The 24,887-nt window shown below is 38.3% G+C and overlaps 1 protein-coding gene across 2 annotated transcripts in view; it reads right to left on the bottom strand.

Moving 5' to 3' along the window:
* Positions 1–17,315, bottom strand: part of tbl1xr1a (TBL1X/Y related 1a) — a 50,318-nt gene extending 33,003 nt beyond the window's left edge. The window contains exon 1 of one of the 2 annotated variants that reach the window (XM_035941289.2): positions 17,003–17,315. The gene's annotated coding sequence lies outside the window, so the exon portion shown is untranslated. The remainder of the gene's footprint in view (positions 1–17,002) is intronic. The other variant, XM_023294812.3, reaches the window with a different exon arrangement.
* Positions 17,316–24,887: the final 7,572 nt, after the last annotated feature.

The following is a 24,887-nucleotide window of genomic DNA, read 5'->3' as shown; positions in this document are numbered from 1 at the left end:
ATATATATATATATATATATATATATATATATATATATCTCAAACATACATATACATCAAAATACAGCAAAGCTCCACTGAGTTTTGTATAACAGCATATTGGAGTGATTTTCCAAGTAGTTTTTCTACCATAGAACTCTCTCACTTTATATCTAAAGGACAAGTTACTGCCCCCAAGTTTCTCTTTCCTGCCTCATCAGACACCAGACACTGTAGTCCATGTCAGGCGTAACCAGTCATAAACTCACAGCTCCCTTATCGATGAGAAGAGCTCGTGAACAACAGGCCTTCCACTTAACAGCAGCGCCACATCATAAACATGGGTCATATACCCAAGTCCATGTTAACACCACAAATCCAAAACAAGATCGGTCTTCTTTTAACACTGTCCGATCCAACACAGTGCGAGACAAACTCAACCATGCGCAGATTCTTTAGACTAAACCCAGCATTACAGATAAACACATCAACTTCTGAAGCAGCACTGAGCCCAGGCAATTCCTGATGATAATGCAGTACAATACATCACAGGCCTGCAAGGATCCCGTGACATTTAGCAGGAGCTAAACACAACTCGGCTCCCTCTTTCTTATGAAATACAACAAGTGACACCTCATCACAGGGACAAACTCTGACTGGTGAACCACTAAATCAAAGTCACACAGAGTTTGAGGTTGAGACAGGCTGTGGGCCATTTTTGGCCTTAGCAGTGTTTTATTTGGGGAATTCCTGTTGCAATAAGGCTGAACTTTGTAAGATAACATCCTCATGATCTGGTTCTCATAATTAGTTTAGTTGGTACAACACTGATACCGGCTGTGCAAGTTTAATGTAGTCTGCTCCATCAGATTTATGAGAAATGAGCCACTCATGCTCCCAGTATAAACAGTAAAACGGCTGTTCTACATACTAAGCATCAATTACAAAAATCCCCCCAAAAAGCAGACTGAAACAAAACCTTGTCTCAATTATATCTTCATTATTATTTTTCCAAATCCAAAAACACAAAGCAAAGCAAAAAAAATAATTGGATTCCACAGTGTGATCTTTGGACCTGACATAAGCAACAAACATTGTGAAGTGCAGCTAACTAGTTTACTGCCTTTCAGTAGTGAACTTGCATTACTAAGCCTCAGAACAAATCATTAGTTGCGTTAACGACATCATTGTCTACTTTGGAACATACTGCCGGCCTTTCCCTTTAAAGTGGTGCAAGTATTTTATTATTACTCCACCAAGGAACGCATTAATTGGTTCGTCTGTTTGTTTGTCTGTCTGTTAGCAACATTGCTCAAAAACTGACTAATGGATTTGGATGAAATTTTCAGGGAAGGTCAGAAATGACACAAGGACCAATTGATTAGATTTTAGCAGTGAGGCGGCTTATAGTCTGGAGATTTCTGTATCATTGCGAGACGGCGACAAGGCATCACTGTAACTATGACAACAAGCGAACACTACGTCAGTTGCCTTTCTGACGATCACATGATTGTGATCCTGCTACAAATCGACCGTTGCAGACTTATTGGGACTTATCCATTGGAAATGATACAAGGAACAATTGATTAAATTGTGGAGGTGTTTCCGAGCCCCATCAATTCCCGCCACCCGTTACATATTTAGGTCACGTGATTTGGTATCCGTACATAATGTACACATGTACAACACACGCCTGTGCTCAGCGTAAGGTCATGTTTTTTGTGGGTCTGTATTAAATGGCCACATTCTACGTTGCCGTGATTTCTGATCATCAATGACTAATAAACAAATGCTGCATTTCTAAAAAAAAAAAAGCAAAAAAAAAAAAAAAAACAGCTGCATTTCTGATGATGCCATATCTGGGAATGAACAGCCTTGGCGGAGTACTGCGCCTTCTGAGTGCTTCTCTAGTTGTTGGAGCCAAAATATGATTTCTTTGTTTTGATTATTGTGAGTGTCGGTATGACTGTGTGGGTGTGGCTTTAGGAGCCACAGGGTTGTCCACCGTAGGGAGTGGACTGCATATATACCAACTAATGAGTGAATGAAGGCAGGTGTGCAGTTTTGAGAATGAAGCCAAACAGTTTTCGACCGTGCGAAAACACTGTGTCAGGCAGGTGAACGCTTTCAGGTTGTACATTTTTAGTTTATTGGAAATTTAATGTATGGACTGAGTGATACCTCACCTGCAACTGCTGTCAATAAATGGAACATACAATACAAACAAGCAGAGACACTGTGTTAATTTGAAGCTGTACACGTCACACTTAAGCCGACCTAACTGCCACCTCAGTGACCACAGGTAAAGTCACTACACTAGTTTATAATGTTCCACCACTGTCTTGTCACGATACCCAAATCCTGGATTAGATACAATACCAGTCTAAATATATCGATGCTGATACATTAGGAATAGTAATCGAATAATAATGGACATAACATGGATCTTAAAATTTGTATTTGTAATTGATTTTAAAAAGTATTTATTAAAATGTCAAATCAATGTAGTGGAGGACGTGAAAAGAAGCGATAAAACAACAGGAATGAATCTTTGTTCCAAACTGCGTTCACACATTTTCAGATCCAACGAGAACTGCTTTAGTCTTTTTGGACATTGTTAAGTATATAGTCATCAAGCGCACGTTTACAATCCTTTTAAAGGGCTCTCATTTTAAAACAAGTCAGCTGGAAGCAAAATAATTGAGATGGAGGCCAAATTGTCAACAAACTATGAAACAATTTCTGCAGATCTTGCTACCATTTTAACTGTAAACTACACACGTGCCATGCTAGATTCAAAAACTCAATGTCAATTTTAGTCACTCACTGAAGTATCAGATAACAAAACTAGGACTACTGCCTTGCAGCTGAATACCTACACCAATCAGTCAAGTTGCAGTTTACAATCCTGTTTGTCCAGACTCATAAATGTCGTGAAGACTTTGAAGTGTGAAAGTTCATTGACAGGAACAAGAGACAGAGTCAAATTCCTAGAATGTGTTCACGTGTTTGGCCAGTAAAACTATGATAGAATTAAAACACGCAATCCTGACAGTAGATATGGGTTTTGCTGCAAACAAGCACTTTCATGCATCTTTAACCCCGCACATCTACACAATTACCACGGTTTTAGGATGGACACTCATTATCAGTGTGACTACATTACTCTCTGGTCAAATGTGACATGTGGTCACAGTTATGCCTTCTGTTCCTCAGTTACTGCATTGAGTAATGGCCAGAAAAGTGTTTATGCCGAACATAATGATGTCACAGAGAAGTTGACCTTTGACCTTTTGGAGAAAAAATTACATTAATGCATCATTTTATATTATTAGTCATGTGTGTGCCGTTTTGTCATAATTAGCGTTAAAATTCTTGAGTTATGGCCAGTAACTCTGATCAGATCAAATAGAGTCTACGTAGACGCTTGTGCCAAGTTTCAAGAAATCGCCTCAAGGTTTTCCTAAGATACTATTTTAAAGAGAATTGGATGGACTTACAGATGGATAGATGGACATAAAATCCACTGAGCAGGAAGAGTGGTAGCAGACATGTCCAAGTAACAATAAGTGAGTTTAGCCTGTGATCAGTTTACGGAAGTGGTATCAGCATGCAAGGTTGATGAACACCACACTGTACCACAGAAGGGGTGGGGAGGTGGGACCAAACCATGTGCTGCTGACCAACTAAAAAAGGACATCCAAGTCACCAGTTTTGCATGACTAGTACTTCTGACTTTAACCAAGAGAAAGGTTGCATTTTAAGAGCTAGTTGGTTACATTAGAATGTATTCATATTTGGAGCAACAGCAGTCTCTCTTTGTCATGCTGCCTGTAAAGCTTGCACTCCTCCATAGAGTGCTCCATAACCAAATTAACTAATATCTACAATTTGTGTTGAATAACACAGCTGTCTACAGTATCTATGGTATACTGTCTACTTCACCAATGTAAAAAATCTAAATGACCTGAGAAGAACAAGCATTTTATTTGCTCACGGAATTTTCCCTTAGCAATAATACTGTTCTTTATCCATTGAACCACAAGCAGTTTCTGGACTGTCACATTTTTAGTCACCGTGGACTCATTTTTCACTGAGTATGGCACATTTCATGGAAACACCACTGCCTTGGCTAGAAGTAGAAAGGACTCAATAATGGCTATTGTGCAGTATGACATTTCTGTTGCAATAAATCACGAAAAAGGAAGCACTGAAGCAGTATTTTTTGATTATTTATTTTACAAAGATTGAAAAAAAAAACTGGCATCAGAATGTGTCCACAGGTGTTACCAATACTAGACTCTACATACTCCACAAACTAGGCCTTTTCACATTATTCCGCACATCAACTCCAGAAAGAAATTTCACCATGCTGAGTATTATTTTGCTCTCTATCTCTCTAATTTGTTGCCATATTTGTCTCTTCTCTGTGCGATCTAAACACAGCCTACTGTTCAGCTGAATACTCAATGAGTCTTTACTGCATGCATGTTGGTCACAACTGAGTGACTCATTGGCTCTCAGTTGCACCGAGGAGAATCTGGTGCAAATGGTTTATTTTTAAGGATTTTTTTTTTTTAACGAGGCACATAGAATAAAGTGATTTTAATGAAATATCATAGTTTCAATTGAGATTTGGTTGTGTGTCCTGATGGAAGTGCGTATCAGATGATTATTTCAAGTACCATCTTAACGGTAAAAATCTAAAGAGAGCTTGTGGCTCTGGAAAATGGTGTAATCTTGGTCTACATGTTTAAAGTTAACATGCTTTTCAAACCTTCTGATGGGTTTTCAGATTTTTTTCTATATCTCCTATTTTGCTGCACTGAAAACGTATTAATATTGCAGCACTGCCGGAGTGTTTCAAACTGAACAATCTTCTGTACTGTGAAAGTCGACAACCTTTCTATTGGATGAGACCAGCCTCACTGCCAGACTTGAGTCATGCTACACATCCACGATGACACTCTACTGACAAAATCAAACATGCTCGACGGAAACAGTGTTGCAAGAGGCCGAAGAGCCAGAGTCAGCACTTGATGCCACATGATAAAATCTGCACCCACAGAGCAGTTGCAGTGTGGCAGTCCAGTTTTGGCAGATTAACCCAGTCCCGGAAGGCAAAGAATGCCCACTGACCCTGTGTCTTTTCTTTCTGGCAACACAGGGGCAACAGCTGCACTGGAAAGTTCCCATGAGCAAATATAAGCCAGTGAGCAAAATGAGCATTCCTGTCACAGTTTACTATCTAATGCAGGGCTTGTTGTTCAATCAGATATGCTTGTGTCAAGTATTTGGCCTTTTACAGCAAATTATTTTACTGTTAGATCCAGCACAAAAGATTAAGCTGTTAAGATGGAGTTCTCAAAGAGTCAAAGCAGAAACGAGGTTTCTGCTGGGAGAACTAATCCCCCATTTATTAAACATGAATGAACATTGTTATTGGTTAAATGAACAATGTCAAAACAACAGTGCAAAGGAGAAGGTTGGGGTGGTGGAAGAAGCTGCAGCAGCATGACGGTATCAGGAACGTCAGGTTATAGTGGCCTCGCTGTACACCTGCATGAATATGATTGGTTGAGATTAGTCAGCTGATAGCCACACAGCTGTGAATGTGCTGGTGACTGTAAAGCAAAAAGAAAACAGTTGATGCAAGCACAACTTTAGCCATCACTGTGCTTTGTAAACACGCAAAGTACTGAAAATTCGAAGGTGCTCCAGTTTGTGAAATGTTTTAAAATAATAATCTATTAGGCTCCCTTTGTTATTGCATTCTTAAAGGATAATTGCCGTATTTGTCAAGCTTTTGCACTTCCCATTAATGTGGCTATTGTGGGTCATGCTAACGTTGCACTCTGCACATCTGCTAGATTGAAGGGAAGCGAGGAGTCTTACAAAGAGTCGAACCTGTTGATGGCAGAAGGGGGAAATTTGCCTATTTCCAAGGATAAGAGAAATCCCAGCACTGGAACTGCAACTAATGAATTTGTGACATTGACAGAACATTGCTGTACTGAAGACGGTATTTCATCTATCCGAAATCAACAGGAGGAAGAGACCAAACACTCAACTCTCCATATGATAAGTCAAATCTGCTACAAGGAAATCCAGCACTAACACAAGCTTAACAGAATCTCTACAACGGAGGCGGAGTAGAGACTGACTGATATATTATCAGCCGATATTGGCCTATCACATATATATCAATACTGATGCGTATGTTTCATGATATACATTGATATGAAAACTTTCGGTTTTAGAACAGAAGACAGAGAAAGATGCTGGGGGTAACTTAGAAACTGTCAGCAGTCTGTCCAGCAGATTACCTTCAACTCCATTATTTATACGACTCTGCACTGTCTGTAGCACATGTAGCAGAGTACATATTACAGCGGAGCAGACGGTCATGCATGTTTTTATAAATTTCAAACTACTTTGTGAAATACAGAGCTGGAAAGTTAATGAACAACCAATCCAGGATACTTGGCCTGCAGTTCAGCAGAAAAGTCTCTGGATTTCTGTCACAAAACTACTGGTTTCATGAAATATCACATTTTCAAGAATATATGTGGTTAATTTTTCCAACTTCATGGCATGTCACGGGAGAGTAGTTCAAGAACCATCAGAAAATTAAAAATCTGAGGTTTCTTTCTTACAGTGTTGGGCTTTGATAGAAGATGGAATTTTGATGATTTATTTTAAGATAAAATGCCTGTCAATCCCACTGGCAGGTTTTGGGGTTCCTGGGGTTAATGGAAAATAAGCCACTTTAAAATAAACCAGAATTATTAGCCATTAGCAGATACTCAAACACTAAAAGAGCACTTTGAGAGTGTTTGACTGTACTTTTTATGAAATTACATAAAAAACGACTGCAGAATTTTTGTGAAGGTCAGTTGGAACGGTAACATGCCAAAGCTCTGCTGATTAGCTTCCTGCGTCTCCAGATGGGACCCAGAGGCAGCTGCAATCAGAACCTTTTATATATATCGGCCTAAAAAGCATCGCTTCCCCAAACTGAGCCAGCCCTGATTCACAGTGAGCTCATTTTCCTCATCAGTGCAGCAAAAGGGTCTGAATTTTGCCATCAGTTGTCAGTATGCTAAAGGAAAAAAAAAATGTACACATCTGCCCAGTTGATTGTATCTGTTTTATACTGAGACACTGATAGTAGTTTGCACATTTTACAAGCTATTTTATCTGGCAGGCAAGTAACTTGCTAACGCTGCCTGCGTGTAAGATAAAGTTGGACTATGCCGAGGCTTAAGTTCAGCCAGAATCATCTTTTTTGGAGGAGGCATCTGCAGCAGCAAACCCTGCTGTGCCAACACAGTGGCCTCATTGAAAGGAATGAGAAGGCTGCGGTTTTCTGAAGCAGAACCATTGTTTTTGTAAATGCAGCCTAAATGTGAAAATTGCCTCGTCTGACCTCAGCAGCAGCCAGTAAAATTAATAATGAGCTCTTTTGCTTTTTTACATGCTGAACCATGCAATGCAAAAAAAATTAAAGACACAAAATGGAGCTTTAAAACTGTGGGCAGTTTGAAGCAATAGTTACTCCGTGGGTCATTAATCATTTGATGAAACTATTGTTTAACAATAATACACTGATTTTTTTTTTTTTTTTTTTTTTTTTACAGGTCCTTGCAAGTAGGGAGGAGCAATTATTTAAAATGTTATCAAAACTGTGATATGGCCAATTGCAGGAGCTGCAATTCTTTAATAAAAATGTTGTAAACAACAAACCAATATGGCGTAAGGGAACATAAATGTTTGGCATAGATCGTACTTTAAAAATGCATCATCATCTTTATATTTTTTCAGTGAAAAAGAAAGCCAAAATTCGTCACCAAAATCATGACTCTTACTACAATTGTAATATTTTTCACTGTTAACTTTAGAGTATTACCTCCTTTGTGCCTTATATAATAAAGTAGGTAAATTACAAGTTAACTTGCTACATTTAAAATAAAATGTTATCGTTATATCTCCCTTGTTAATACACTCCAGTGTGACATATTACATGTTGCAGTACTCTAATTTATATGGCCACCTAAATTGTGAGCTGGCACTTGCCCCCAGAGGTTGGGGTGAAGCTGCAGGTTTCATGTAATCACCCCCAGTCACTGCAGCAGGGAAGAAGAGAAGCTCCAGGCCTATAAACCTCAAAGCCTGCTGGGTGAAGAGGGGGAGGGTCACCAGCACATTCTTCACAATGCTGAACTTGACCCCTGGGGCCTCCACACACACCATGTGACTGCTGTCAACTCCATGTGTCCATGAAACCTGGATGACTGCGCAATGTGAGTGTGTGTGGGTGAGTCCCTGTTTTAACACTGAGCACGCCACTAAACTTAATTTTTTTTTTTCCATTTTGTCAGGACAAATCCATTGAAAGTACGACTAAGTAACTTTTGCAAGTCCAATAACCTGTTGCATTAAGGAAATGTAAATCCAAAGACATTAAGCAGAGTTTATTTCTGTGCCCATGTGGGAAACGCGGCTTATTATTGTAATGTACTTTATCTGTGAATCTAACTCCAAGCTTGTGTTAGTGTCCTATATAGTATTAAACAGATTCCTAACATTCTTCATGTTACTTTGATCTCACATGAAACAAGCAAATTAAATAACGCTGCTGCTAACTGTTTCATACGACTGACACAGTTTTGTTTTTTCCAGCATCTAATCAGAGAAAATCAGCTTCAAAGAACAACTAATCTATAAACATCTGTCCTTGTCGAGGTCACACACACACACAACTTCTATACTTATTACAATTAGAGATGTGCACACAGAGATACATTGACCTCCTGACAGCAAGAACAGGAGCTGCTTTGCTTTGCTGTATTTGACTGGACAACATGGAAAATAAACAAAAATTAGGACATGACGAGAACAGAACCAAAGAAACTAGCATCCAGTTTACTTTTCTATGAATGCACAATTGGTCTGCCTGCAATGCAGACAGTCAAGTTACAAGTTTGGGCTGTGGGTTCATGACAACACTCCAATTAAATGACTAATTTCATGCCACACAAATCCACATGGCCCCACTTCTCACTGTGTAATAAACACGTTGGCCGCATCTCCTCAAACATTTCCTCATTCTTTTCTCAACTTGTTGTTTAGCCTTCCGCTGTAGTTTCTTTTTTGTTTTTGTTTTTACACTAGAAGGTATTATTAGCATTACGCCAAGTTGTTGCATCCCACTCTCCATTTTGTTTACATCTGTTTCCCCATGAGCTAGTGTGAGGCAGTGCTCTGTTCCCTCTGGCATGATAATCCTAATAATATCCTGTAATGTGTGAGGAAACCTGATGATAAAACCTGCTTCTGTTGTCCCATAAGACAGCCTCACCATTTAAACGAGAGTCGAACCATTTCTTATTTTGCCTCTAACAGATCAAGATAAAATCAGGTCACCAAGCAATTTAAGACTGTATCCAAAGGTTGTCAACTAACTCTGAATTTTGGATGTGTTATTGTACTGAACTAGATTACTCAGTTATATCTTGACAGTATTTCTGTCACAACTCCGCCCCAAACACCACCACTACAATACACAGAGCTGTATTTCTATGGAGGGGTTTGTGAACAGCACGTTAATTTAACAGAAACAAAGCATTGACTGTTTGCATGACCTCACAAATTTCCAAGTTAATTTAATTTAGCCGGTCATTCAAATCATCAAAATCATGCACACAAACTGTGCGCTCATTGTTTAGGTTAAGGCCCTCTTATTCTAAATAATGCCAAATATTTCTCCTCGCCTGTGTACAGGATCCAGGCCTGCTCCATATTTGTGCGTCTTTCTCCATCTCGTGTCAGGCCATTACCTAACTAAGGAAGACATTTTCACTCACCGCACTTTAGTCCATTTTGTCTTTCCCTTTTCAATTCACAACACTGACGAGAACCGGTTACATAACTGTACTACTCCACCACGCTTCCTCTGTGATTTATTAAGGCCAAGTAATCAATGTGTCCTGTGTAGATAACATGACTCAGCTGCCTGCTCTGCAGCCAACCATATTCTTGTCTCCTGTGCTCAACATGTACGCTGCTACATTTATGGCAAATAAACAAATCCAGTATATAATATTCACAGTATATTTTATTCATCCTGTTGTACGCTCTGGTGTCTAGAACAGTAAGGTCGCTGATAAAAACCTCGCTTACAGGGAAATGTGCAGATGTTCAGCAACCTTGGTGGTTAAGAAACAGTTGCGAAAGCCATCAGCTGTCACACGCAAATCCGATTTCCATGTGTGCATGTTATCAAGTTACAGTCATCAAAATACGGGGGCATCATGAAGGGAAATATGACCGTAGCATAAAAATGCATTGCAAGTTGATAACACAAGATCATCTCTTGCTTACATAATGTTACTAAGTTCTAAAAACAGGAAAAGTTACGCCTCAAGTGTTAACAGACGTTGCTTTCTACAGACTGTAAAAAACATTCTCTGTGCACTAAGCTGGCACATCCATGATCACCACACAGGTATCGCTGCAGCAAGGTGAGGTAGCCTGGTTCACTTCCATCATTGTCTGATGGATTCTGATATCAAAGGACAGCGGGGAGAGCTTTCGTTTTCTCATCTCAGTCTGGGAGTATCACTGCAGTGTTGAAAAAAAAAAAACAGCGAAAAACAGGGCAGTAGTCAACCATGAAAAATCTTTTTGACGAAGAAGAAGAAGCTTGCATTTATATTAATAAACAACTTGAACCTAGTTATTTTATACTAAAATGGTAATCTGCCCATATTCATAATGCAACATCACCAAGAACTACAACTTCCAACATGACTGTGGCCAAAAAACAACAAAAAAAATTGGCCTGACAAACAGTGTGATTTATTATGAGGGTGTTGAATTGCATAATGATGAAGCCAGGTATGCCTAATAAATCATTTATTGTGTATGTTGTGAATAATGCTGAGCTAATGCACCATATTTTCATCTGATAAGATGGTCACTGAGTCTGATTAGGTGATTATTAAGTCATAAATTTTATCTGTGACTTTGTCAAGACACACATCGGTCTACATCACACATGCAATATGGAAGTTAGAACATGACTGTAGAAAAGGCAAAAATAATCTTTTGTGGCGGGTACTGTAAGACAACCAAGGTGCGGAATCCGTTGTGTTCCAACACATTAAACTTTGCAGGATAAAAACAACAATAGTCATGTCCAATAGGGCTGCCACAAACGACGCGTCGACGAATCGCCTGAGCACGATACGTCATCAAAAGCGGAAGTGAGCGCGCAATGCAACAGAAATCACCGTCCGAGTGGAGCGTGGAACACGCATGGACATCCGCGCTGTATCGTGCATATATAGTATATGCATATATTATATACGCACAATACAGCGTGGACATCCGCGTTTACGATACAGCGCGGACATCCGCGTCGCATCGTGCATATACTATATATGCACGATACAGCGCGGATGTCCATGCGTGTTCCGCGCTCCACTCGGACGGTGATTTCTGTTGCATTGCGCGCTCACTTCCGCTTTTGATGACGTATCGTGCTCAGGCGATTCGTCGACGCGTCGTTTGTGGCAGCCCTAATGTCCAACACCCATTTTTAGCTCAAAGTCTTGTGATTTTCTTTACAATTTCATTTCAGTAGCCTGAACCTTGTGTAATACATAGCCAGGACAAAATGCATGAATGCACACTTTTAAATAGTTCTGCTTATATTTGCAGAATTGCTTTGATTTTGCACTACATTTGGAAATTTAGCTGCATTACTTGACCAGAGATGCAAATATTACACATCAATCAGAAAACAGAAAATTACAAATAAATATATAATCAATCAAAATCTTTTGAAGTGGTTTACAAAGCAAAAGCTGCAAACATTTGATAGTAGCAGTGTTGCAAATGTGAGAACTGAATGCCTTTAGTGGAATGAAGTACAGTGCAGTTAATATCTTTCGGTTTTGGACAACTGAATAGACAAAACAAGACATCTGAAGCTATCATTTTGTGCTTTAGCAAACTGTAACACAGATATTTCACTACTTTCTCACATTTCTTAGGCAAAACAATTAATCCAGAATAACTGATAATGATAATGCAACCCAAATAACAAAGAAAATTTTTAAGATCTAGTTGTAACCAACCACTTTTGGCAATCTGCATGAAGACAGGATCAACTTGTTTGCAAAAACGTTCAAGACTCAAAACGATATCTAAAACGCCGTTCAGAAGTGAAGAAACATGATGCCTTGGCCTGATCTAAAGCAGAGACATAAGCTGCTCTCTGACATGCTATCCTTTTCATTAATCTGACAGCATTTCAATGTGGTGGCTTCTTGTCTGAATGAGGACCCTGGTAACTTTTCCGGAAAAGTTAACAGCAACCTTACTAGGTCGGACCTATTTCACTTTCAACGCAGGCCGGGTCTGAACCGCACGCTATCACATTAACAGATCGACATGCACAAGACTCGCTGGCACAGCACTTGGATACATACGGTGGACAACACGACACTCTAGGAAGTGACACTGTAAAAGTTGCAACCTAATCCCAGTAGAAGCTACAGTTGTGACCTCTACAAACAATAGTGTTGCTTTTGATGCATCATACAACACTTCATGCACTGCCCAATTTGAGAAAATATGGCACACGTACCATTCATCAGTCTTGTGGGTATATCTGAATGAAACTGTGAATATTAATGGCAGAACGCCGTCACTTTAACAGATTGATGAAGCAGCAATGTCATATCATATCAAAGATGTTAATCAATGTAACAGGGGGAGAAGGGGTGGCGGTAAGCAGAACAGCACATACACCAAAATAAAAGATGTATTTTTGTTTCAAATGAAGTCACTTGATTACAGAATGAAAGACATACTCAGCTACTGTACAAGCTTCAGTTCCACAACATCCAGAGTATTAATGCACAGCGGTGATAGAACTGACAAAATACATGGTGGACACTCTTCATACACTAAGCTAAACATGGCAAACAATTGTTCCTAAGACAACATCCTTGTAAAAAGGCCTTGAAAAGTACTTGTCTCTGTTTGCTTGACAGGTGTCCTTGCGTGACACACTGAGCCATCATCGGTGCACTAAAAGCAACAAAGATTGAAGGATGTGTTGTCCCATGCCTTCTATTAAAAGTTGCATTACGACACAGCAAAGACGAACAGCCAGCTGACTGCTGACATGCACATATGTTGTGCATCTGTATGAGAGGAAATAACTCGACGGAAGTCAATAGCTCTAATCTCAGAATAAATAAATAAATAAATAAATAAATAAATAAAAAGTAATCCTCTGAACCCCAAAACACACCCGTGGGTTTGCAAGGCATGGTGTCACTTCTTAAAAAACTGCCAAAATGACACAGTTTGTCAGTCAGAAATTGTAAAAACTGAAAGAAGCATCTGAAACTCAATTTTCCAACGGTTCTTAAAATACTGATTTCTGACGTGCCATTCCTTTGGGAATATTAACCAAATTTAAGCTCAAAATCGTTATATTTAATCAAAATCACATTATTTTACTTCTTTTTTTCTGTGCTCCTGTGCACAAGCAGGACTCCATTAATGACTCAGCCGCGAACAACAGTCAAATGACAAAAAAAATCAATAAAAATTACATTTCGGCTGAACTGCAGGCTGTGCTTACATACAACAAATAGGAAGCAACTATGAAAATTAAAGCAAAAATGTAAGTAGTAAAATATCCACTGTATATAGAGTCACAATTTGTCCAGTAATTCTAACACCTGTGGGTCTATTTTGAGATCGCTCTACTTTTAGCCATAGTTGTGCTGTTTCCATAGAGGTGCAGAACTTTATATTGCAGTACACAGTAAATAAAAATGTGACCGGAGCAAAAACAAACAAACAAAAAAAAAAAAAACGCACAGAAACTGCTTGTGGTTGACAGGGTTAAATAGCCATATGTTTAAAAAATAATGTCAAAATATAGAAGATATAATCAACAAGCTCAACAGGCCAAAGAGCAGAGGTTGACGGCCAACCAAAGACCACTCCGCGATTGGCCGTTGGGCATGAATTTAGAATAATGAAGCTGCACGCAATTCTGTACATAATAATATCAAGGCTATGTGTACGCACACGTGCTCTACATATGTATGCTAGAAAAAGCTGCAATGTTTGTTGTGTTTGCCTAGAACACATGAAAATGTAAACAACAACGTGTGTAGCCGCTTAACAAGAATACGAACAAGGGGGTGGACTACAGAACAAACATCGTGGCGTACATACAGCACTCAGAATAACCGCTCAGTTCACTGTGCTGACCAAGATGCATGGACAAACAGGTCCACTTTAACTTTTGTGGATGTGAGTAAATTTTAAAAATTACATTACACAGACCCTCATGAAAAGGCAGACGTAGAATACATGACCATAAAGCCAACATATGCAAAACAGCCAATGACCGCAGATATGTTGCTATATGTTATGTTTAGAAACAAAAAACATGGCTATTAATATCAACCTTAGCTTATAAATATCCAGACTTGCTCAGCTTGTACTATAAACAACCACATAAAACTGCATATATCAAGTTTCTTCTGTCATTTATTGAATAACCGTGGTTTATGTGCTCTCAAAGGCGTTCCAATATACTGAATAATGAAATCAGCACCTCGTACACATCAGTGTTTACATAACCCACTTCAAATATTTGCTGCAATATGTAATCAGAGCACAATGCCACGTGAGCAAAAAGCTACCACAAGTATTCAACAAAGATGTGTGTTCAAAGAAACAACTACATTAAAACTGTATTAGCCTGTGAACTGTAACTGCGTCTCTGTATAACCAGCCTTTTGCTTCCTAGATACTGAAGGCTTATCTGGGACTGGTACATTGTGTCATTGAGTTGAGCTTCACAAGGTTGGCAAGTGGCCCTCATGGGTGTGTGTGTGTCTGTGTGTGAGTGTGTGTGTGTGTGTGAGTGTGTGTTCACCCCTCCCCCACACCGCCCATGGCTTTGGAGCAACCAGCTGTACAGCACTCTAGTAAGCTTTCCGTCAAATTGGCACAAAGGTAATAAAGTTAAAAAAAAAAAAAAAAAAAAACAGAATGAAAACAATGAACTTTGGCACAGTTGTGAATCCAGTATTTGTTGCAGATAATCAAGGTTAAACCGCAGAGGTGGTTTAAACTGTGCTTTACAACTACAGGCCTGTGAAACTCAACACACCAGACTGGTATGACTGAAACAACTGACAAAACGCCAACTGTGATAAAAGTACAGTTTTAGTTTGGTTTCGGAGGCGTTCCTCATTTGGTTCTTGTTGAAACAAAGCAACAAACGACAAAGTAAATGAGTTAAGTAAGAAATACAAACGCACATCCCTATTGGGAAAAGTGCTTGAATTATTAGAAATTTAACAAAATGGTAAAGTAATAAGTTTGATCTAACATACACATTAAAATTTTTCAAAAATAAAAATATTGTTGTCATGTTTTTGTGTCTTCTATTGTTTGGGTTTTTTGTAAAGCAACCTGAAACTCTGGTTTTGAAATGTGCCATACAAATTACTAATATTCTAATATTCTTACTATTGCTATGATTTATTGTATTTAAAATGTTTTTTTTTCTTTTATAATGTTGTATTGTTGCTCTTTTTTGTAAACCAGCGTGAAACTCGGGCTTGGAAAGTTCTTCCAGAAATAAAAAGATTCCTATTATTGTCATTATTATGTTTTAATGTGTTTCTTAAATGTTGTAAAATTATTCTAGGAGCTCTGGTTTGGAAAGGTGCTGTTAAAATGAAGATGATGACTTTTATTGTGTTTTATTGCCCTTTGTATATTATCATTGTTGCTTTTTTGTATTATTATCATTACAATTTTTATATGTGATTATCTTTTCCAATGATTTATCATTCCCGTTTACTTTTTTAATTGTAGCAATAGAAACAAAGATTGTTATTATTATGTTTGTCTTTGCTAATGTATTATTTTGGTCTTTTTGTTATTATTGTCACCACTATTACTCTTATGTTGTTGTATTGTCTTTTCTAATGCCATATAGTTGCTTTTTAATGTTACTGTTGGTCTTTTTTGTAAAGCAGCTTGTAACTCAGGTTTGGAAAATGCACTAGAAATAAAGTTTAGCATTATTATTAATATTATTTTATTTATATTATAATCATCATTAATATTAAGATGTTGTACTGTCTTTCTAATGTCATATAGTTGCTTTTAAAGGTTCCAATGTTGTGATTTTTGGTAAAGAAGCTTGCAACTTGTTTTGAAAGGCGCTACAGAAACAAAGTTTATTATTATCATCATTGCTGTTTTTATGTTGCTGTATTGTCTTTTCTAATGCCATACAGTTGCTTTTTAAGGTTTCATTGTTGCTCTTTTTTGTAAAGCAGTTTGTAATTCTGGTTTGGAGAAGTCCACTACAAATAAAGCTTATTATCATTCTAGTTATTTCTATGTTGTTGCACTGTCTTTCTAATGCCATATAGTTGCCTTCTAATGTCTACTCCTTTTTGTAAAGCAGCTCTGGTTTGGAAAAGTGTACTAGAAATAAAGCATATTATCACTGCTATTATTTTCATGTTGTTGTATTGTTACTTATAATGCCACACAGTTGCTTTTAATATTTTATTGTTGTTCTTTTTTTTTGCAAAGCAGCGTGTATGTCTGATTCTGAGAGGTTCTATGGTGATAAAGTTCATTAATATTCTAATTATTCCAGATAAAATGACAGTAGCAGCGTGGATTCAGAGGCAGCAGTAGTTGCAGGAAGGAAGGGCGCGCTCACAAACACACACCGCGCACGAGAACTGCCCTACGAACACATGCGCACGACGCGCGCGCCTACTCACGCGCCGAGGCTGCCCATCCCCCACATCCGACAGAAAACACACAAATAAACGCTCAAAACGGAACAATAACCGGCCCAGACCCGGTATCCACGTCCATACGAGATCCCCGCACACCGGAGTACAATTTATAACGGCGATAATGGCGTAAAAAGACGGTAAACACTCACCGAAAGCTCCAAATCACACAAGGGGGGTGCTTCTCCTCTGTGCTCCTAATATGGAATCTCCTCCTCCACCACCGTTGTTTTCTAGCTCTAATTAAACCTCGAAAAACGCGTTATAACGGCCCTCAGAGCCGGCCAGCCGCCGCTAGGAATCCCCAATGACCGCTGTGTTTTGGATACACGGGCACATATGATGATAAATCCCCTGAAAAAAGGAGCTGGATGTACAGTTGGGTCTAGATTGTAGGTTTGCTCGCTAGTAGAGAAAAGAGCCAAACGGTTCAGTAGCAGCCAACGGCTTCAGACTGAAACACAGAGCGGCTGACCCGGCAGGCGAAAATGAGCCCGGCCGGAGCTCCTCTCTGCAGGAAGCGCTCTCCGCTCACATAAACATCAAAATGGGTGTCGCAGTGTGCACAAGGATGGTGCTGTCGGGCGGCGGGTTGGCGGCAACTTCTCACAACACTACTTACAAATGTTGGAGTTAACATTAATTATCCGCCGATGAGCTGTGAGCGACGCAAAGCTATTTTTGGACCGGAGATGCAGGTTTGCTGCTCAGGGTGAACTAAATTGTTGGCTAGATTTTTTTTTTTGTTTATAAAATTTAACCCCAAGGCTAGTAAGTCTGCGCTACTGTTTACAGTATATTTGCACAATTTTATTGATTTCAGTTGTATCTTTAGAGCACCGATTCACAACATAAGTAATCTCAGTGCACTACTTATTGTAAAGTGAAGAACATTATATCAGAAATACTTTATTGAGCCCCAAGGGGAAATTGCTGACTTTACAGTTGCTTCCATTCAAAATCTCAATATAAATACTACAAAATATATAGATGAACATAAGTAGGAACAATATGATGTAAAAATACAGAGATAGATAAGTAGAAAAATGTGACCTAAAAATCTAGCCATACATAGAAAAATAAGACCTACAAACTGAATTTAAGTAGAAAAATATGACCTTACAAAAATACAAACAAAAGTAGAAAAATATTGCCTAAAAATTTAAATTTAAGTAGAAAAATATGACCTTCAAAAATACAAACATAAGTAGAAAAACATAACCTAAAAATTTAAAGATAAGTAGAAAAATATGACCTTAAAAAATAAATGTAAGTAGAAAAATGTGTCACAAAAATGTCATAAAAATATAAACATAAATTTTTAAAAAATGACATAAAAATATAAACATAAGTAGAAAATTAAGTCCTAAAAATGTAAAAAAAAAAAAAACATTACCTGAAAATATAAAGATAAATAGAAAAATGTGATGTAAAAATATAAACATATTTTTGAAAAAAATGTCCTAAAAATATAAACAAGTAGAAAATTACATCCTAAAAATATAAGCACAAGTTGAAAAACATGTCTTAAAAATGTAAAGATAAGTAGAAAAATATTACCTGAAAATATAAACATAAGTAGAAAAATATTATGTACAAGTATTAACATAAGTACAAAAATGCATCCTGAAAATCTAAAAATATGGGCAAACAGTATAAATGTAAAATGGCCTTTTTCTAAGAATGTAAAGTGTAAGTACACAGTGTAAAAATTTCCAGCAGCACCAGGTTCAGGGAGGGTGGACAGCTGCCTTGACTGAATGGGATGAGATAAGGGAGAGGAAGGGGCAGGTGGATGATATACAATGAAAGAAAGATCTGATTTTAGTTGTTTTTTTCCCAGTTGTGTGTAAGAGACCATGGCTAAGCGTAGGCCTCAGGGTGTTCAATAAGCATGACTGCAAGATTCAAATTAAATGGTCTAAATAAATGGAAATTCATGTAAGTGCAGTATTTTTACACTGTGCTTTATAGGCAATTCATGCTTTCCACATCTAGTTGGCTGCAGACATGCAACTCTGTTCATACTAAAGTAGATAAATGTCAGTCTGTGACTTGGATAGTTGCATTTCCCTTCATATCTAACACAGAAAAAAGAAAAGGAAACAGCCGCTGGTCACAAATTACGCTGTAGCACCATGTCAGTGATTGTTCCTGAGGTCTACTGGGCACAATGGGATGACACAGCACAGGATTATTGGAGAAATTAAGACTTCCTACTGTGTTTGGGCTTCAGTTGCACCAAAAGCACCAATTATTTTATTCCCATGTGCACATTTGCCATGTTTGTAGTTCAGACAATCCACACGGACTTAGGTGGATGGCAAAATTTACATCACGCATCACCTGGCATACAGGTACACAGACACAAAGAGCATTTATTAGTCTTAAAACAAATGCTTAGTATGATAAGAGAATGTGCAATTTTATTTTTTAATTTCATTTACCTTGGTAAATGGTAATACATTTAAAATTTTTTTTTTTTGGATTGAGCCTTATAATGCTAGCGCTGAATTTGCCCTGAAATGTAATTAAAACAGTATCACCAGATTCTACAGATATGAGCTCAATAGTCATGTTTCCACTTATCTGTCAATTAGACAATTAGATGTTAGAAGTGAACTTTTGAAATAACACAAATAAAAGGAAAATGGAAATTAGGCTTGTTTCCATTTTTTGGAAACTGGAGCAAAAAAAGACTTTGAATCAGCACAAAACTCGCAAAATTTGGATTTTATTTATTTATCTTGTAATCATTTCAATTAACTTCCTCTACTGCAATACTTCCAAATTTACATTGAAATAGACAGCTTCTGTCTTCAAGTGCTGCTCAAAAGAAAATTGCCCACTTTCTCCCTGTAATATATTACTGTAAGGTCTTGACCTGATTATATAAAATGCCCTGAGATGACTTATGTTGTGAATTGGCTCGACATAAATTGCACTAAAGTGAATTGAAAACATCTTCATTTGCAGGGTATTCACTTTCAAGGCTTTTTGGATTTGAATGGCAACGATTTTCAGCCTACTTATAATATCTTTTATTTGCTGTTGTCATAGTGCCTCTCCAAGTCAGTGCCTTGAATATGTTTAAATCACACTGCATGAGCTGTAATCTGGGTCCATTCACGGGATTGATGTCTAACTTTTCACTGGGGAAGCTGCCTCAATGGACCACAAATATTATCACAATATTACAGTTGGTAAATTCTCATTCATCTTTTTGACGTGGTTATATTGAGCCGAGACTATGTGATCATTTGTGTTAAAAATAACATCTATGGGCGGTAGAGGAGCAGGTAGCAAACTGCAGCTCTGCTATAAGGAGAGGTAGGAACAGACACTTACTCTCCAGACGTAAACAATGCAAAATCGACAGCTACTCCTGTATACATTAACTGAAAGCATATGCTCATCAACATGCACACATACACACCGATAAGGCCCAGTTGAAACAAAGAGGCGCACACACACTCAGACGGAAAGCCCTGCGGTGCCGCGTGGTGTAAGCTGTAACAGCAGAGTGGAGGATGGGTAATGACTTTTATACAAGGTGGGGGGGACATCGGCGTGTTTTCCTCACATGCCCGGGGAGTTTTGTAGTACAAGAGAATCCCTACAACTCTGATGGTTCAGTTGTTTCAACACTGTTGTCATTTGCAGACTCTAACGCCTGTTGTGTTTGTTTTGGGAGCTTTTCTCAACAGTGCTGCTGCGTCGGTGGTCTATCACTGCCGAATGAAAGAAGAGGGGACAACAGTGATGTACAAACAGCTCCACTGTGGCAAAGTGTGAAGAGAAGCACCACAGGGCAGAGCAGACCACTATCAGGGTAATGACTTTCTGGGAAACCACAACACAACATCCGTATGCGGCGCACAGCCTCAGTGTTTTCTTCTTCTCTGTATTCTGCAGCGAGCACACCACCTCCACCAGCACTACTGATGAGTGTTTACTTTGATGAAGCGTTTCACGGAGGAGAAGCAGGGATTTATTACAAATTCCTGGAATAATTACTCTTCAGCTATTGTACATAAAAGCACAAAACTAAAATACTATTACCCTCTTTCCGCCAGTTGGTTTCTGGTCCAGAAATGGTTGGATCAACATGTGAACCCTCTAAGAACCAGGTTGTTTTTCCATAGGGAAGGGATCCACCTCAAAGTATACATTGAACTTAGTTGAAGTCTAGTTTAAGGCCAATTCATGCTTTCTGTGCCTGCGTGTCTGCAAGGGTTTGCAATAGTATACCTGACATCAATTTCACCATTCACCCAAGTGGATGTGAACAGGAAAAACAAGAAGTGCAGTGGTTCTGTCTGTCATCTCATTTTCCCTTCTGATCAGTTGGATTTAGTGTGCGCCTCTCAATGCACTGGTGTTCTCACCTGTTCATGCACAACAGCTGACAATATTAAAACATTGAAAGTTTCCAAGTATTACCAAGGATATTATACATACCAAGAACATACAGCACGAAATCAAAAATTTTATGATATTATTGACTATAATCATAACTGTCAGGCCAGATTCTGCTGTAAACTGCAATAATTTCTTTGGTCACAATTAAGTTCATTCACAAGTTAAGTGTATTTGCACCTTATCAGTTTGTGATCCACATAAACGCAGCTGTAGAAGTACGTGAACTGGATTGCATAAATTGCGTGCTTCTGTGGACGACAATCAGTTTTTGACATAACACTGGTGTCAACATAAAGTAGGGGGTTGGTTGCTTAGTTGTGAAAGACTAAAAAATAAAATTCCTAGGGACAAAGTGCAACACTGGTAAAAATTTAGAGCAGAGATTTCCTTAACTGCACGACGGCACCTAGCAGGTCATCAGTGTCTGCAATTCATTATCTATGTTGAATTAGTTAGGGGTACACAGGGCTCAGTTCTTTGTTTTCATCGGGAACTGATAATGTGATAGGAGAATCAGGCGACAAGTAGTGACAGCAGGCTAAAACGCAACTCCACACTTTGCAAACTAAAATGGGGTCAGGCAGCATTTCCAAAAGTCTCCGTTTTAAGGTTCAGTAGTGTGGACACTGGATATAAACATAGCCGAAGTTACATGCTTTAACACAAAAACATATCATGCAGATGTATCCTCAGTTTTTCGGAATGCTGAGTCATGTTGGACTCTTGAACCTCATTGCCTCATTTACACCTGAAATTAACACACAATCTGTATCTCGATAAGTTATCTGGACAGGCACATGATACTGCAGCTGTAAACACATAAACTGATCGGAAGGAAATCAGATCAGCAAATCCTTACGAAAAACTCCATCAAACAAGCCAGAAGTTCACCAAATGTCCTGGATTTATCAATGTTTTGCAACTAATTTACTCATTGTAATGTGATTAGTGCGAGCAGAATCAAGTAAAAGGTTGTTAGCATCAAGTAGAAATACAAAGACCCTTTAATTAGATGTCATTATCCAGATAATGTAACTCCAGGTACAGATCTCATGTTAATACCATCTGATAATGGGACTACTAATAGAACAGAACCACTCTTATTAATAACATTGGTGCTTCCATTGTACTTCACAGCACTGATTGTGTGTTACATATATGAGATGTGAAAGTTGCATTTGCACGTATACATTTATTTCTGCTGTAATGAATCAGAGTGCTGCTACAAAATTAGTCACAAAGGTTTAATCTTCTTGTCGCCCGACCCAACCAACACACAACATGGGACTCCTGTCATCCAATTTAGCCAGAAGGTATTAGATGACAGCTCAGCGAGGACAGCAATAGGAATTACCTGCAGTGGAACAGCATGTGAGTTACAACCTGTGACACTGGAATACTCCTTTGAAAGAGATACTAATGAATTTCTCCTCTGCTGTGTGAAGCTTTATTTGCATTGTTCATTATGCAGTGAAAGCCAGCAGGAACATCTTACCAAAACTGGCTCAACTGAACCATAGTTTGTTGTGTTAATGTGTTGGATGGCGTATAATAAAGTGGCCAAATGAATGTGCATGTACGTGAACATTATTTGTGTATAATTGGACAGGCAGGATTGAAAGCCCATTTGTTACCATCACACTAAAATACATCAGACCTGTGGAGAAGAGCTTATTTTACAAAGGCTGCAAGAGTCACCCAAAATAACACTTCAATTTCGTCTTTGATCGACTCCTTTCTTGCTCCTGAAATCACTCCAGCGCTCAGGTGGAAAATGGCAAATTACACTCCCTCTAGTCCTGATAAACTTATTTAGGCATGTCCCCTTCAAAGTAGAAAATCAGAAGACATTATTTCTTTCTGTGTTCAGGCTTCTGTTCATTCTAACCTGGCTTATACTTGAAATAGATTTTAGGCGTAGAGCTCTCCAGATGTAGTTTTAACTTCACTCAAAATCTTTTCACGTTTGTCTTTTGTACAAGATAATATTTTGTACTTTATGTGTGGTTCAGTTGACTAAAATCTGCTATTGTTTTTTATAATAATCATCATTTCCTCTTCTTTATAATGAATTTAATGAATTTCAGCTCATTGTTTAGCTGTCTAACCTGTAACTTTACTTTAATTTGGTTCAATCTTACTGAGCTGTTTGGCCCTAGCAGGTGGTAGTTTCAGTGAGAATGCTTTAAAGCATACAGTGCACTACCTACATGGCACTAAACAGCAAATAAACACAGAAACTGAGGAACATAGTGGAACATTGAGCAGCTAAAAAGATGAATATCAGACCAACATTTGTCAGGTGACCTGAAACCAAACCAATGATAGGTGGGCTGCAGTGTCCAGGTCATCTGGTGTATTGGTTAACTGGGCAATTGCAAGTGTTACTTTTACAGCAAACAAGCGTTACATCAACAGCCCTCCAGTCTTAATCCATTATTCTTGGCAGCAGAAGGTAAAACACCCCCTGTGAACACTCCCACGTTTTCACAATTTTGAACTGGCCCATCCCGATAGAGACTGCTTGGTCAAACTTGTTTAACCTTTATTGAACCTCTACTTGGAGTTGGCTCCAAACTAACCGACACCGAGTCAGCAAAGTCATCTGAGTGGCTGCATTTTGTAAAAACTTTGCTCACAGCAGTTTATATATTTCAGCTCAACCCTCAACATGGCAAATAATCTAAAAACAGTAGGTTAACTCATCTTCTTCATGTATACCACATGTAACATATTATATATATTAATAATTATTGTGCAGGGATCATCAGGTGATATAATTTTCTGAAATCACATGAATATGGCCAACTGCAAACTGGTCTGTTGGTATTATTTTAGCATAAAAGAACCAGGTTGAAATGATTTAATCTGCTGCAGATTTTAGCTTTTAATGTTGCTCTATCATTTATTCAGACTAATAAGGCTAGCAGGGTGAGAACACTCAGTGCACTGTGGCTCATTTAGTTTATCTGCAGATAACATGCAGAGTTTTTTTTTTTTAAGACAACAAATCGACTGGTTAAAAAGTAAGTCAAATTTCAAGAAGCAAGATATGTTTGGGTTAACTGCAATATAATTATTCAGCATATAGCATTTTGGGGGTTTGCATCAAGATTTCAGTCTATGTTCAGATTTAGACTACAAAAGTAAAATTAGGTAGGGCTAATGGTTTTCATCAAAAGTGACAAAAAAAGTATTTCTTCTTTATTAAAGCAGATGTAACCACTGACTGCAAGTGCCTTAATGTTGAACAAAGACCTGCTATTTTGGCAGAAGGAGACACATTGTCAGCAAACAGATTGCTGATATTTGTGGTGTGCCTAATACATTAATGTTTCATTGTGTTGACAGAAAACGTAATTACATTTCCTTTTAAAAATACTGCCAGTTGCAATGTAGTTGTACAGGAATGTAATTTCATGAGACGGGCTATTACCAGCTAAGTTAAGTTACTTTATCACAAGCAGCTCCTTTCATCTTTCACACTGATCCATGGATAATAATTTGTTAGCGCAGCTTTAAACTAAAATTATACATTTCATACTGGCGCAATTGCAAACCATATATACAAGGTACAGCAACTATTACAGTTACAACTGTTTTAATGGTGAATTA

Source organism: Amphiprion ocellaris, chromosome 2 (genome assembly GCF_022539595.1).
Source record: "Amphiprion ocellaris isolate individual 3 ecotype Okinawa chromosome 2, ASM2253959v1, whole genome shotgun sequence".
Lineage (NCBI taxonomy): Eukaryota > Metazoa > Chordata > Actinopteri > Pomacentridae > Amphiprion > Amphiprion ocellaris.
The sequence above is the reverse complement of the archived record's forward strand: the minus strand, read 5'-3'. Positions and strand labels throughout refer to the sequence as shown.